This window comes from Erpetoichthys calabaricus, chromosome 4 (assembly GCF_900747795.2).
Source record: "Erpetoichthys calabaricus chromosome 4, fErpCal1.3, whole genome shotgun sequence".
Taxonomy (NCBI): domain Eukaryota; kingdom Metazoa; phylum Chordata; class Cladistia; order Polypteriformes; family Polypteridae; genus Erpetoichthys; species Erpetoichthys calabaricus.
Genome location: NC_041397.2, coordinates 327,823,016 through 327,837,679, shown reverse-complemented (window position 1 = coordinate 327,837,679; position 14,664 = coordinate 327,823,016). Strand labels below are relative to the sequence as shown.

At 39.8% G+C, this 14,664-nt stretch overlaps 3 protein-coding genes across 4 annotated transcripts in view; 1 reads left to right on the top strand and 2 right to left on the bottom strand.

Moving 5' to 3' along the window:
* Nucleotides 1–14,664, bottom strand: part of LOC114643553 (protein NLRC5-like) — a 5,922,889-nt gene that overhangs the window by 2,540,644 nt on the left and 3,367,581 nt on the right. The window lies entirely within an intron of this gene.
* The window catches only part of LOC114642560 (NACHT, LRR and PYD domains-containing protein 3-like), a 691,964-nt gene that overhangs the window by 137,625 nt on the left and 539,675 nt on the right, over nucleotides 1–14,664 (bottom strand). The window lies entirely within an intron of this gene.
* Nucleotides 1–14,664, top strand: part of LOC114641960 (NACHT, LRR and PYD domains-containing protein 3-like) — a 592,098-nt gene that overhangs the window by 477,901 nt on the left and 99,533 nt on the right. The window lies entirely within an intron of this gene.

Below are 14,664 nucleotides of genomic sequence, written 5' to 3'. Positions count from 1 at the left end.
TGGCTGTAGTGAGCATCAAGACTTGTCAATGAGAAAAATTCCATTTGAATTAATAAAGGAGAGTCACCTTAGAAAGAAGAAGACTAAATGCTGTTCAATGTTTACTTCATTTTCCTAAAACATGTGAGGTTGGTTTCTATTTCTTACCCAGCTGTCACCTCTGAAATTGAGTCTCCACATTAAATTGTCTGATTCTTAAATTCAATAAAACAAACTTGTCTGTTCTGTTCACAAGACTGAGGTCCGTTTATAGAAGATTTACAAGAGAAACATCAAATAAGAATGAGGTACAACAGAAGTCTGCTGTGATACCAACAGAAATCAGTCCTATTTAAAGGCAGCCAGTCTTGGAATCATAAATCATATAAACACATACGTGTCCAGACGACGTGTGTCATGCGGAGTACAAAGAACACAAAGCAGCTCCATCCCTTCTCGGCCTTCATAACTGCAAAGGAAAGAAAGTAAGAAATTATTACAGCAACCTCACAAATAAGGCTGGAAATCTCATGAAACAGACAGGATGGCACCATCCTCTGGGAACATGATGCTACTCTTCCTGTCTGTTCATTTTTTTCTATGACAATGACAGTGGAATGTACAAGATTTCTCTACCTACTGTTTGAAGTCTCAGCTTTCACAAAGCAGACACAGCATGAATTGCTTACTGACTTTGGGACTGGACTGGCTCTTTGTTGCCCAGCAGAATTATGACAAGTCCTTGTTATACTATGTGTTTTTTATTTAAGTTTAATGTCACTGTTCTCTGTGCCCACTGTTATGGACTCATTCATACAGGCAGACCAAGTATGGTACACAGGGGCACAGCATCAGCATTTAGAATTGCCGAGCCAAGCACAGGACTAGAGAGCCAAAGACAACTGGAGAATTGAATAGTCAGCCTAAAGACAGACTAGGATATTTCTGTCTTCTGTCAGCACACCATCCTCTTTCCTTGTTGGGAGAATGACAACTGTATGTAGGCATTGTGCTATTCCTGTATGTTTGAAGGTGGGGTTTGAGTCCTTTCCTGTCCTTGTTTGGATCCAGAGAAGCCTGCACATGGAGCAACCAGAATATAAGGGTGGACCTACGGCCAACACACTTTGAAGCTGCCGGGCGGAAGATTATGTCTTCCGTCTGGTGTAAATCCTTTCAGCATGGCGACGAAAGATGGCAGACTGCATAGGTCAAGACTCCCACATTGCTTGAAAAGAGACTGTCATAGACTTCCCATCTGTAATACCACGTGAACCCGTCAGTAAAGAGTTAAATTATCCTTTTTACTTCTCGTGTAATCTTTTAACCGTCATATTGCATGCTGGGGGGGGATAATACCTTTTTTATTTATAATTATTTAAATTCAGGTTAATTAAAATGCCGCAATTGAAAAGAACACATTTCCAGAGAGCTAATGCCTCTTAAGGAAACAGTCCTTCGGTCAGGATGAAACTTCATTGACTTGTCCCTACTGCTTAATGAGACAACTCGATGTGGAAACACCACATTCCTCGTCCTTCAGCTGGGTTTCTCCTTTCACTTACATGAATATTGTGGACAAACACTGAAATGGCGAATGTCCATTCATGTAACAAGTTAGAACAACAGCACAGGTCTTTACTCCATAGTTGGAGTCTCTATTTATTTGGCACAAGTCTGTCCACCTGACCAGAGGATTTGCCACTGTTGCTCTTCTTTGATGTGTTCAAGTGAGGACCACAGGTAAAGTTAAGGTAAGTGTTAAGGTAGTGTGCCACTGTGATCTGTGCAGTTTATTCTATACACACATTCATTTATTAAGCATAGGTCTTTACTGAAGCCACACACCAGCCGACAGGGTGAATCTGACAGGGAGATACGATAACACAAATGACAGATGACACAGGCAGGCTATTTAAAAAGTGCTGATGTTTTCTGGTCAATATATATGGCCAGGGTCTCTGTCTGTAGAAACCATGAGTGGTTAGAACAGAGAAAGGTGCTATTTGGGCACAGTCCAGAAATAACATCAACAGCTCAGATGGCAGTTGCCTATAAATGTCAAGGTTCACAAAAAGTCAAAGAATATGCAAATATGTGAGTATTTATAATGGCGAGGATCCATCACAAAGCCAGAAGCCATCTAAATGCTGCCTTGCACTCTGTCGCTGCAAATATAGTTGTCAATATTCCCCACTGAAGAACTGCATGACAACTGTACATTCCATTTGCTTCTCTCCAGCCTGGATATGCATGTATAAATGATTATGCCACATTGTAATTTGGGTGTGGAAGCTACATTTTAAAGCAAGTGAAATACATATGTCTTTTTGTACTATATTTCTCTCGTCTGATTATTTCCACCAAGATACCCTCAAACATCGCACAGCTGAAAGAATTAGGGTTGAAAAGTGAGAAAAACATTTGACTACTTGATATCACAAAATGCTATACAGTTCTTGGAAATGCTAACTTGAGGAGACAATGCTAGTCATTAGGCCATTGGTGGACTTACATGTTCAAAAGATGGAAATGGCACATATATATATATATATATATATATATATATATATATATATATATATATATATATATATATATATATATATAGGGATAAGGGACTGCTTAAAAGCTATGCTGATGGTAACTTTTAGCTGCTGCAGGGGTTGTGTCCAAATACATTTTGTCTTCTGCCTTCTGTAGAATGAAAGATTGACAGCTTTGACACCAATGACATCACACTGCTAGTGTCTACCCACCAGGACTCACATCTTCCTGCTGGAGGCACTGATAACTGCAAGATCCACCATCTTAGTTCAGTTCACTCGGCTTTTGTTATTTTTCCAATCTTCAATTACAGGGGGTCACCAGGATGGTGCCCCAACTCTTTATCTTTGTCTGACTTATCTATTACTCTCTCTCTCTATATATACATATATATATATATTCCAACCCGCTGAATCCGAACACATGGTCACGGGGGTCTGCTGGAGCCAATACCAGCCAACACAGGGCACAAGGCAGGAACCAATCCTGGGCAGGGTGCCAACCCACCGCAGGACACACACAAAGACACCCACACACCAAGCACACACTAGGGCCAATTTAGAATCGCCAATCCACCTAACATATACATATATATACATATCTACATATACACATATCTACATATACATATACACATATATATATATATATATATATATATATATATATATATAGGGGGCGGCACGGTGGCGCAGTGGGTAGCGCTGCTGCCTCGCAGTTGGGAGACCTGGGGACCCGGGTTCGCTTCCCGGGTCCTCCCTGCGTGGAGTTTGCATGTTCTCCCCGTGTCTGCGTGGGTTTCCTCCGGGCGCTCCGGTTTCCTCCCACAGTCCAAAGACATGCAGGTTAGGTGGATTGGCGATTCTAAATTGTCCGTGGTGTGTGGGTGTGTGTGGGTGTGTGCGCCCTGCGGTGGGCTGGCACCTTGCCCGGGGTTTGTTTCCTGCCTTGTGCCCTGTGTTGGCAGGGATTGGCTCCTGTATTTAGGATATAGCGGGTTGTATAATGGATGGATGGACATTTGTATGCATAGCCCCATTTGCCCATTTTCGTTTTTTTTTCTTTCTTCAGTAATATTTCAGTAAACCCGGAGCTTGTCAGTTCAAATCCTGGTACTGACACCACTGTGTGACCCTGAGGAAGTCACTTCACCTGCCTGTGCTGCAAAAAACAAAAGTAATGTAACAAATTGTACCTCAGATGTTGCAAGTTGCTGGAATAAAGGCATAAGTCAAATAGATAAATATGTATTATACACATAGGAACTATTCATTTATTTTTAGTTAAGTCATCTGCAGCAAACCTTTATAAATGAGGGTTTCTCCTTTTTAGATAGTGCAAACTGTTTCTTCTTGATTGAGGTTTTCTCTTGGAGAGCTTTTTTCATTTCATTGAAAATTAAAGCAGCAGCTGCCAAAATATGTAGCTTTCTTATTAATTTTTCAACATTGTGTAAAATAACTTTATAAAGTAACATAAAAGGTTTAAATACTGGTTATCCTTTTACACTAAAATATTACTAAAGAGATACAAAAAAGTAAAATGCATATGTTGTTTTTCTTTAAGGAGATTAAATATTACTGAAGAAAGAAAAAAAAAACTAAAACAGCCAAATGGGGCTATGCATACAAACTTAAAAGGTTTAAATAAAACAGAAATATACACTTTTATTTTTACTTCCTTAACTTGTGGAGGGTGTATCCTGTAGCAAAGCCCTAACTTTTTTTGTGAAAGCCCGTTTCAGTCAATAAGTCTTAAAAACAGGTGTAAAGATATTGACAATAAGCTACGCAAACCGACCAAGACATGGAATCGTTTAAATCAAGTATCATTACATCTTCCTTTCTTAAAGAGAAGTAAGGCAGTACTTATAAGCTTACATATATATATATAGACATACATATATATATATATATATATATATATATATATATATATATATATATATATCTATATATGTATATCTATATCTATTTATATCTATATCTCTATATACATATACATATATCTATATATATATATAAATATATATAGATCTATATATATATATATATATATATATATATATATATATATATATATATATAGATCTATATATATATATATATATATATATATATTTATATATATATATATATATATATATATATATATATATATATATATATATAAATCCCCGCGAAGTACTGCTTTTAAATTTTTATTAAGAAGAAAAGCTTTTTAAATTGAGGGAAAATATCCCAATAATGATTTGTTAAGGATCTGTTTTTTTGTGAAGCAGCCTTAACACAGCTTTTCCGCTATTTTATAAACGAACGTCATATAAGGTTTTCCTTTTTCGTTGCTTCGCCAAGGAAGGAAACCTTTTAATTAAATCCAAGGGTTCTTCGTTTTTTTTTTTGTTCGTTTATTACGATTGTTATAGTTCTGTTTGTATACGACGTTGTCAGTTCAGCACTCCGGTTGTAATATGACCAAGCCGTGCAAGCTTACTGTTAAGAATGCAACGTGTAGTTGTACATGAGAAAAGCAATCTTGCCTCAAATCAATGGCAACCTTTTGTAGGTCTATGAACGTAATTTAAACTTTAGGTTTACACGATGCTTTCTTTCCGAAGTACCTGCACTCATGAATATTTCTGTATGCGTCAGTCACTCAAATCCCCGTGCTTCGCACCAGCGAAGTACCGCTTTTAAATTTTTATTAAGAAGAAAAGAAAACCTTTTAAAATTGAGGGAAAATATACCAATAACAGTTTGTTAAGGATCTGTTTTTTTGTGAAGCTGCCTTCACTCGAGTGATCACTTCGAGCTGACATGCAGGCTAACCATAAGCGTTACCTGGTAGGTAACCACCCATACAATCAGATTGTGAATCAGACTATGAATGCCGTGAATGTAATTACCCTGATCTACATGCTGTCAAATAAACGAACCACACGCCGTGGCGCAATTTTAGGGGCTTCGCCTCTAGCGCTGATGTCCGAGGTTCAATTCCCGTAAGGGAGTGAAGTGAGTGGGTGGTTACCTACCAGGTAACGCTTATGGTTGGCCAGCAAGTCAGGTAACATCAGCCACGGTGCCTTCAGTTGTGAGAAGCAGATCATAGAATGGATGAAAATAGTTTACTGTCAAATAATGCAAAGAGTACGCGACACGTCTTTCCCCCTTATTCTTGGCTCATCAGGCGTACACACTCACTGCACTCGCTTACGGTAATCGAACCTCAGACGTCAGCGCTAGAGGGGCTTCGCAGCGGTGAAGTATTGCTTTTAAATTTTAATTAAGAAGAAAAGAAAACCTTTTTAAATTAAGTCTTAAAAAGAGGTGTAAAGATATTGACAATAAGCTATGCAAACCCACCAAGACATGCAATCGTTTAAATCAAGGCACGAGTTGAAAAACACCATCCCATAATATTAGTTAACGATTAACACATTTCTATATGTATTGTAAGCATACAATACAACTGATAATATGTTGCACTTATTTATCTGGTGTACCGACATTTTTGCGCGTTTAACGGCTGAAATCTTACGTGGTTTGTGCCCTTCAGAATGAAAAGAGTTTGCATTTACCTTTTTAATAAAAGGCGAGTTTTTAAACCTGAGAGATCACCCCGTAAATGCACACGTTTAATTGCACATGTGTTAATATGTATGCTTACACAGTATTAAAAGACACTCAACAATTAACGTCATGTACCTTCGTTCCCGCGTTTGACTCGTGCTGTAAATCTCTTCCTCATTTTCAGTTCACGTGATTACGTAGGAGGCGTAATACATGATGACGCGATACGTGACTCCGCCTCCTCCATTAGAGTATATGGACAAAAAACAGGTTCCAGTTATGACCATTATGCGTAGAATTTCGAAATGAAACCTGCCTAACTTTTGTAAGTAAGCTGTAAGGAATGAGCCTGCCAAATTTCAGCCTTCTACCTACGCGGGAAGTTGGAGAATTAGTGATGAGTCAGTCAGTCAGTCAGTCAGTCAGTCAGTCAGTGAGTCAGTGAGGGCTTTGCCTTTTATATGTGTGTGTGTGTGCGTGTGTGTGCGGGTGTGTGTGTGTGTGTGTGTGTTTGAACCTCCAAAGCTAGCATCAGTCAGCCAAGGACCCAAGGACCACCAAGTCAAGGCAACACTGGCAAGTACAGGACAGTCCACTTGTAGTCACATGGCTGTTTGATAAAAAAGGAGACCAAGAACACCAGGGTCAGTTCATGTCAGGCAGGCTACCAAGAAGGTGCTCCACCATGTGAAGACTTCATATCCTGCATAAAATTAACTTTAAGGTGGCATCACACAGAGGTCATGCATTTTAGGGAAAGTCTTGCATGTGGACTTAACTTCAAAAGGACTATGATCAAAAAAATCAAGAAGAGACTCTGAGGAGTGAGTTGTATGAAATTAAACATTTGTCTGGATTGTGCCAATAAATTGTAAGCTGATTATAGCAGGGGGCTCTTCTAACCACTCATTCCAGCACACCAACAGAAGAGTGAGAAGCTTTTGCACTAATAATATTAAAAGAGTTGACTCAGGACCTGATCACTTCTTTTTCCTTCATCTGACCCGACATACTAATTGACTCTACTCTTTGTCACACATGTATGCATGGGAGGCAGTTCACTGGCTTGAATAAAAGTGTTTCTCTGCCAAACAGGGGGTTGGTGCTTCTACTCTTTCCCTCTGCAGCCCATTAGAAGAACCTGCCTCATAAAAATGTCACCTCCACCTCCGGTCCGTCAGAACCTGCATCCCTATGACACCAAAAATACCGCAGGGCACACACACACCCACACACACACACACACCAAGCACACACTAGGGCCAATTTAGGATCGCCAATGCACCTAACCTGCATGTCTTTGGACTATGGGAGGAAACTCACGCAGACACACTGATGGTGTATAAAGCCTTAAATAATCTTTGCTCGGTCCTGTATTTTGGAATGCCTGTCTCCCTACACTCTAAGTTGTAACCTTAGATCTTCTAATAGTAGTCTGCTTATAATTCCAAGAGTTAATCTTAAAAGAAGTGGTGAGGCAGCCTTTTGCTGTTATGCACCTAAAATCTGGAATACTTTACTAAAAGAGAAATGCCAGGCTAACACTATGGAACATTTTAAAAAAACTGCTAGAAAAATCCCTTTTTTAATATGGCTTTTTCATAGCTACTTTTCAGTTGTATTCCTCAAAGACTACATGGGCATAGAATTATCATTTTCTTCAGGGATCCACATCTGTACTAATCTCTACTGTTCTCTGCTGCCTATTCTGTGGTGTCGATCTGCACCACCCCACCTGATCAAGGTACCATAGAGCCCCCTAAAATGATGGAATGAAGGTGGGTGTCTCATCTGTCCAAGAGACCAACTTCATCAAATCCTATCATGTGAAGTAAGGAAAACCAAGAGGACTGAATTAAGACCATCACTGTTAGGTAGAATGTCCAGTTGGGTCTTGGCATTCTTTTGGCTTTGGAAGCCATGCAGATTTTATTTGTTTTTTCTGTCCTCAAAGCCATCTGACATTATTTTTTTCTTTTTGATCAATCAATCAATCAATCAATCAATCAATCAATTTATTTATTTAATACCATTGCCTTTATGAATTGGTTTTCATTTCTTGTAAAATTCTCCGGGCCTTTTTATAAAGCAGTTTGAGCAACATTGTTGTATGAAAATGTGCTATAGAAATAAATGTTTTTTTTGCTGTGGATGGCACTAAATACGGGCAGTTCAAGAGGAAAACCTGCTTCAGTCTGCCAGAGATTTGAGGTTGAGAAGAAGGTTCACCTTCCAGCAGGACAATGAATAACCCTTCAACATACTGCTACTCTGGAGTGCTTTGAAGTGATACAATGAAGAATCTTGGAATGGCCTCATCAAAGTACAGACCTCATTGCAATGGAGAACCTGTGGCATGACTTGAAGATGGCTGAACACCAACACAGCCCATCTAACTTGAAGGAGTTAAGCAGTTAGTCCTTGAGGAATGGGTGAAAATCACCATTGGCGAGGTGTGCTAAGCTATTAGAAACATTCAACAAGAGACTTGCAGCCGGAATTGCAGCAGAAGGGAGTGTAAGGAGTATTGACTTTGGGGGTGAATGCCTACCCACACTCAGGATTTCTGTTTTTTTGGCATTAATTACTGTTTGGCTAGACATAAAGGATAAAGATGGTAATGTACTAAGAAACGAGGAAGGTGTGCTGAGCAGGTGTCCTGATTAATGAAGAGAATGAGAGAGAGAAGAGGTTGGATAATGTGGAGATAGTGAATCTGGAAATTTAATGGATTAGCAAGGAGGAAGTAAGGACAGCTATGAAGAGGATGAAAAATGGAAAGGCCGTTGGTCCAGATGACATACCTGAGGAAGCATGGAGGTGTTTAGGAGAGATGGCAGTGGAGTTTTTAATCAGATTGTTAAATGTAATCTTGGAAAGTGAGAGGATGCCTGAGGATTGGAGAAGAGGTGTACTGGTGCCGATATTTAAGAATAAGGGGGATTTGCAGGACTGTAGTAACTACAGGGTGATAAAATTGATGAGCCACAGCATGAAGTTATGGGAAAGAGTAGTGGAAGCTCAGTTAAGAAGTGAGGTGATGATTAGTAAGCAGCAGGATGGTTTCATGCCAAGAAAGAGCACTACAGATACAATGTTTGTTCTGAGGATGTTGATGGAGAAGTAGAGAGAAGGCCAGAAGGAGTTGCATTGCGTCTTTGTGTTCCTGGAGAAAGCATATGACAGGGTGACTGGGAGGAGCTGTGGTATTGTATGAGGAAGTTGGGAGTGGTAGAGAAGTACATAAGATTTGTACAGGATATGTACGAGGGAAGTGTGACAGTGGTGAGGTCTGTGGTACGAGTGACGGTGGTAGGATTACATCAGGGATCGGCTCTGAGCCCTTTCTTATTTGCAATGGTGATGGACAGGTTGACAAATGAGATTAGACAGGAGTCCCTTGGACTGTGATGTTTGCTGATGATATTGTGATCTGTAGAGATAGTAGGGAGCAGGTTGAGGAGACCCTAGAGAGGTGGAGATATGAGAGGAGAGGAATGAAGGTCAGTAGGAACAAGACAGAATACATGTGTGTGAATGAGAGGGAGGTCAGAGGAATGGTGAGGATGAGGGGAGTAGAGTTGGAGAAGGTGGATGAGTTTAAATACTTGGGATCAACAGTACATAATAATGGGGACTGTGGAAGAGAGGTGAAAAAGAGAGAGCAGGTAGGGTGGAATGGGTGGAGAAGAGTGTCAGGAGTGATATGTGACAGATGAGTATCAGCAAGAGTGAAAGGGAAGGTCTACATTACAGTAGTGAGACCAGCTATGTTATATGGGTTGGAGACGGTGGCACTGACCAGAAAGCAGAAGACAGAGCTGGAGGTGTCAGAGTTAAAGATGCTAAGATTTGCATTGGGTGTGACGAGGATGGACAGGATTATAAATTAGGACATTAGTGGGTCAGCGCAAGTTGGATGGTTGGGAGACAAAGTCAGAGAGGTGAGATTGTGTTGGTTTGGACATGTGCAGAGGAGAGATGCTGGGTATACATGGGAGAAGGATGCTAAGGATAGAGTTGCCAGGGAAGAGGAAAAGAGGAAGGCCTAAGAGAAGGTTTATGGATGTGGTGAGAGAGGACATGCAGGTGATGGGTGTGACAGAGCAAGATGGAGAGGACAGAAAGATATGGAAGAAGATGATCTGCTGTGGCAAACCCTAATGAGAGGTGTAAATTATTGTTTGTGTCATAATGAAAAATATTTTGCACCTTCAAAGTGGTAGGCATGTTGTGTAAGTTAAATGGTGCTAACACTCCAAAAATCCATTTGAATTCCATGTTGTGATGTGACAAAACAGGACAAACATTGAATACTTTTGCAAGGCACTATATTAGTGGAAAGCTAGTGGAAATTTTAAGGAAATATAAGCCTTAACAAAAACATTATAGACAAGAAGGTTTCCGTTTTTTGGGTATGATCATTTTTCTCTTCATTTGTGTGTGAATTATTTTTGCTGTGCATTTCACAATTCTTTCAAACAAAAGATATTTGGGCTTAAATGTTTGGTATATGTATCAAACTCAATGTGCAAACCTTTCAATGAAGCTGAACCTGCAGAATTTTGGAAACTCTGGACAAACACAGCTATATTTACTTTAACAGAATCTGGCAAAGTCTTATCAGTTGCCATCTCTGTATTTAACAATACTATGTAGCTGTTAGTAAAACTGCAACTAAAATAATGAAAAAAAATGAAAAAGACGTCAGTCCAAGTTCAAAACAAATCAACCCCCAGCCTTGGGAAAGAGAGCTAGGCCAGCAGAGTAAAACTTCAAGCTAGTAAAAATAAGTAAATAGATAAATTAATAAATGAATAAAGATAAATGGAGTAAAGAATGGGATGAGAACCTGCTTCCTCAGACCTAAAAGGCTTTCATTAGGAACACTGAAAATATTCAGATAATGTGTGCAGACATTAAGGAAATAGCAGGCAGTCAATAAACCTGAAAGATAATGGAACTGTGAGAGTAAACACAGCTGTCATATCCTCATTTACAGGCCATAGAGGAAAAAGAAATATTTGTTCACTTTGTAAATAATTGTGGAAAAAAGGAAACCATTTCACCTTTGTCCCCAGCTGATCTACACCAACACCAGTGTGCCCATCGGTCAAACAGATCAACTGAGGATGCCATCTGTGTGGCTCTACATGCTGCCCAATAGAGGACATCTTAACTAACTGCATGATGGCCTGCAGGTACAACAGCTGCACCAAGGCTGCTAAAGAAACCCTGCAGCGGGTCATTAAAACAGCAGAGACCATTACTGGGACTAAACTGCCATCATTCGAACTCTCATATAAGACTCGCTGTGTGAGAAGGGCCAAAAACATTCTCAAGGACAAAACTCATCTTGGAAATCCTTTGTTTGAGCTCCTACCGTCAGGCAGACACTTTAGGTCAATCCGTGGACGCACAAACAGACTAAAAAAGAGCTTTCTGCCTGAATCTCCTCAGTCAGAGATCATTTTTAATTGAACATGTGTAATATACTAATGTAATACAATATAGAATATGTAATGTACCATTCATTAACAGGTGCAATAACAATTTATGCTGCTGTACTTTGAGCAATAATAATTTGCTCTGGTTACTTGATCACTATACCACTGTATACAACATATTTGGAATTATTTGACTTTTCTTTAAAGCACCTTGGCTCTGTCACAAAAAGTAATTTCATTGTGTTACACAATGACAATAAAGTGCTTGAACTTGTCCTCAGTAAATAGGTTCAGTGGACTGCCACCATGTGGCGCTAAAGCACTGCAGAATGAGGCTTTCAGGTTGCTGATGTCAGTCTGCGTGTCCAGCTGATACGTGTCTCTTTCTGATTTTCGACATTATCAGTATATTCAATAACTCTGGGCATGGCCACTTGATGCACATCTAGCTAAGCCCCTTTAGAGCTGCATTCTAAATCACAGTTCAGTGTCAAATCTGCAGTTCTTACCTGTCATGTTCATCTTTGTAAAACAGACAGAACTAGGACCACATGGCATGTGACTGTCATTAGCTTTGTAATTGTAGGCTCATCCCATGAACAGACACGTCAAGTGACTGCTGACCCCTCAATCTTGACAGCTCCCCTTTTGTGAATACGGAGAAGCTCAGCAGTGCAGTGACGCCTCCATCAGTCTGACAGGCGTACAAGCTGAGTGCGAGTGTCTTATCTCTGTGTGGTTCCCATTTGCTGGGCTTTGCTCTAACATGTCGTCTGGTTTTCATCTTCTTTTGTGTGTTTTCTGTTGTTTTCATTATCAGCTCACTAACCTCAGTCCAGTTCAGAGGTCACTTTTTCACTTACCTGCTGCCACTTTTGTCCTCAGTTTTCTTCTGCCACTGCTTATATGTTCAGGGACTCATTGATGAGCAGATCTTTGTGTGACTGTCGATGTCCCTCAGTGGGTTTATCACACACATCCAGCTGTAGTAAAGTCACATCTTCACAGCTCAGGCCCTAAGAATGTGCTGCTCTGCTGGCTTTGTTTTCTCTTTCACTTTAACATGGCAGCCATCCAGAGGAACACACCTGAGTCTTAAAGAGACAGAAGATGACAGAAATAAACAAAAAGAAGAAACTCACGTAAATTAAATGTGAAACTTCTTGTTGTGGTGTGAAATTGTGCATATAAGTTGATAAATATGTTGTATGTCTTTATTTGTAACTTAGACAAAGCAATGTAATATTAGTGTTACATTATTGATAATAATAGCAACGGTTTGATGGCCCCCTTTAGGACTGGGCCTTTGTAATTTTACGACAGGGTTGGGTGAAGTGCCTAAAACAAGTCTGGCAAATGATTCTCTGTGGGACTCTCTCAGTCAACACCCACAGGAAAGCCAGGCTGCCTAGCTGGCAGGCATCACATCAACAAATGGTTTGGGGGACAGGTGTGAAGGTATTCTGTGCCCCTGTTGGTCTGAAGTATGACCGTTTGGAATTGGCTTGTACCAGAAACCTTTAAGTACCAGGACACCTTATTGGCTGTAGGGTGTGGACAGAAGCCTATACATTTGTTTGCTTTACTCCTCCCCCTCTCTCTTTCTGACCAACTAATGAAAGACCATCTCACACACCATGAACTGAAAAGGACAACACAATGAAGAGCACAGCTCGGCAGCCATATTGAGACAGGCATAAGGCCTGTCTGAAGAAAGCTAACCACAAATGATGACTTAACTAGAGACATTTTAAGTAGCTACAAGTCTGTGTGCCACCTGAAGCTACACATCACCATTTATCAGGTTGCATGGTTGCTAATATTCAAATGCACTTTGCTTATTGATATTTTTATGAATATTATCAATAATACATTGTTTCAATTGTAATTTAACTCCTGCTTGTCTTTTACTACACCTAATTTCCTGAGGTTATAGATGTAGAAGGGAAGGTGGGAAGAAGTTATATGGTACAATACCTTATAAACAGTGGTAAGTCTGTGAGATCTAAGGTATTCTGCAAAGGCTACATATTGATAATACAAAACGGGAACAGAGAGTAATAGAGAACTCTGCCAAGACAAAATGCTTCTGATGATGACGAGGAAACCTGTTATCTGCTGTGATGGAAGGCAGGGATGAACTGGCATCCCAGCTGGGATGAAAGTGTTGTCTTTTGGTTATTGTTCCCTCTCCTGGTCAGAAAGAACAAATAAGGGAGGGACAGTGGGAGCATCCCACTTGGCAAGTCCCCTTTTCGACACCTGCAGAGCTCCATAGGAGTTGTGGTTCTGATGGGCTGCCCTGTTGAGATTCCTTAGATGCAGACATTGATCATGTCTTACATATTTACAAGCTGAGTTACACAAATATTTTGTTACTTTTGTCCAGAATAAAAAATAAAGTTATTGAACTGGTAAAAGAAGACTTATTTGAATAGTTAACGTCCTACAGAAGGACAGAAGGAAACACAAATGATACATATGCAAATAACAGAAAAACAAAAAGTAAAAAATGAACTCAAAGCCCTGTGCTTTGCAGGAGTTTTGTTCGGTGTGTACTAACAAATGCTGAAAATGAGCAGAAATGACGATTCTATCCAACGTCTCCAATCCCTTCTCCTCTGACCACATTGATTTGCGATGGTCAGTCTGGTAGGAGATGTCATCCTATGGTGGCATTAATGGCACGGCCTGCCCAGGCCTGCTTCTTCTTCTCCCTCCTCTCCCCATGCAGGTCCACTTGACCAAATGTCCTTCTTGAGGAAACAACTACAGCAAGTCACTTAATTCAAAGGAAAACTTAGAGTTTAGGGAAGCAAATTCAAAACACTTTACTTCCAAATTTAAAAAAAATGTCATTCAAATATATTAAATATCATATAATAATATAATAAGTCACTGGATTTTAAAAATATTCTTGTCAATTGATTTAATTTAGTAAACAATTTTACGACACTCTCTACCAGCCGGGCTCTTCGTCAGGCACATGTGCTGATAATCCATCTGATTGAGGAGAACATCATTGTGCTGCACACCATAATAACCTTAAACTTGAATTTCGCATTTTGGTGTTTTCTTTTCTATGATGTGATTCAGATAAACTAAACCTGCTCCCAGTGGAC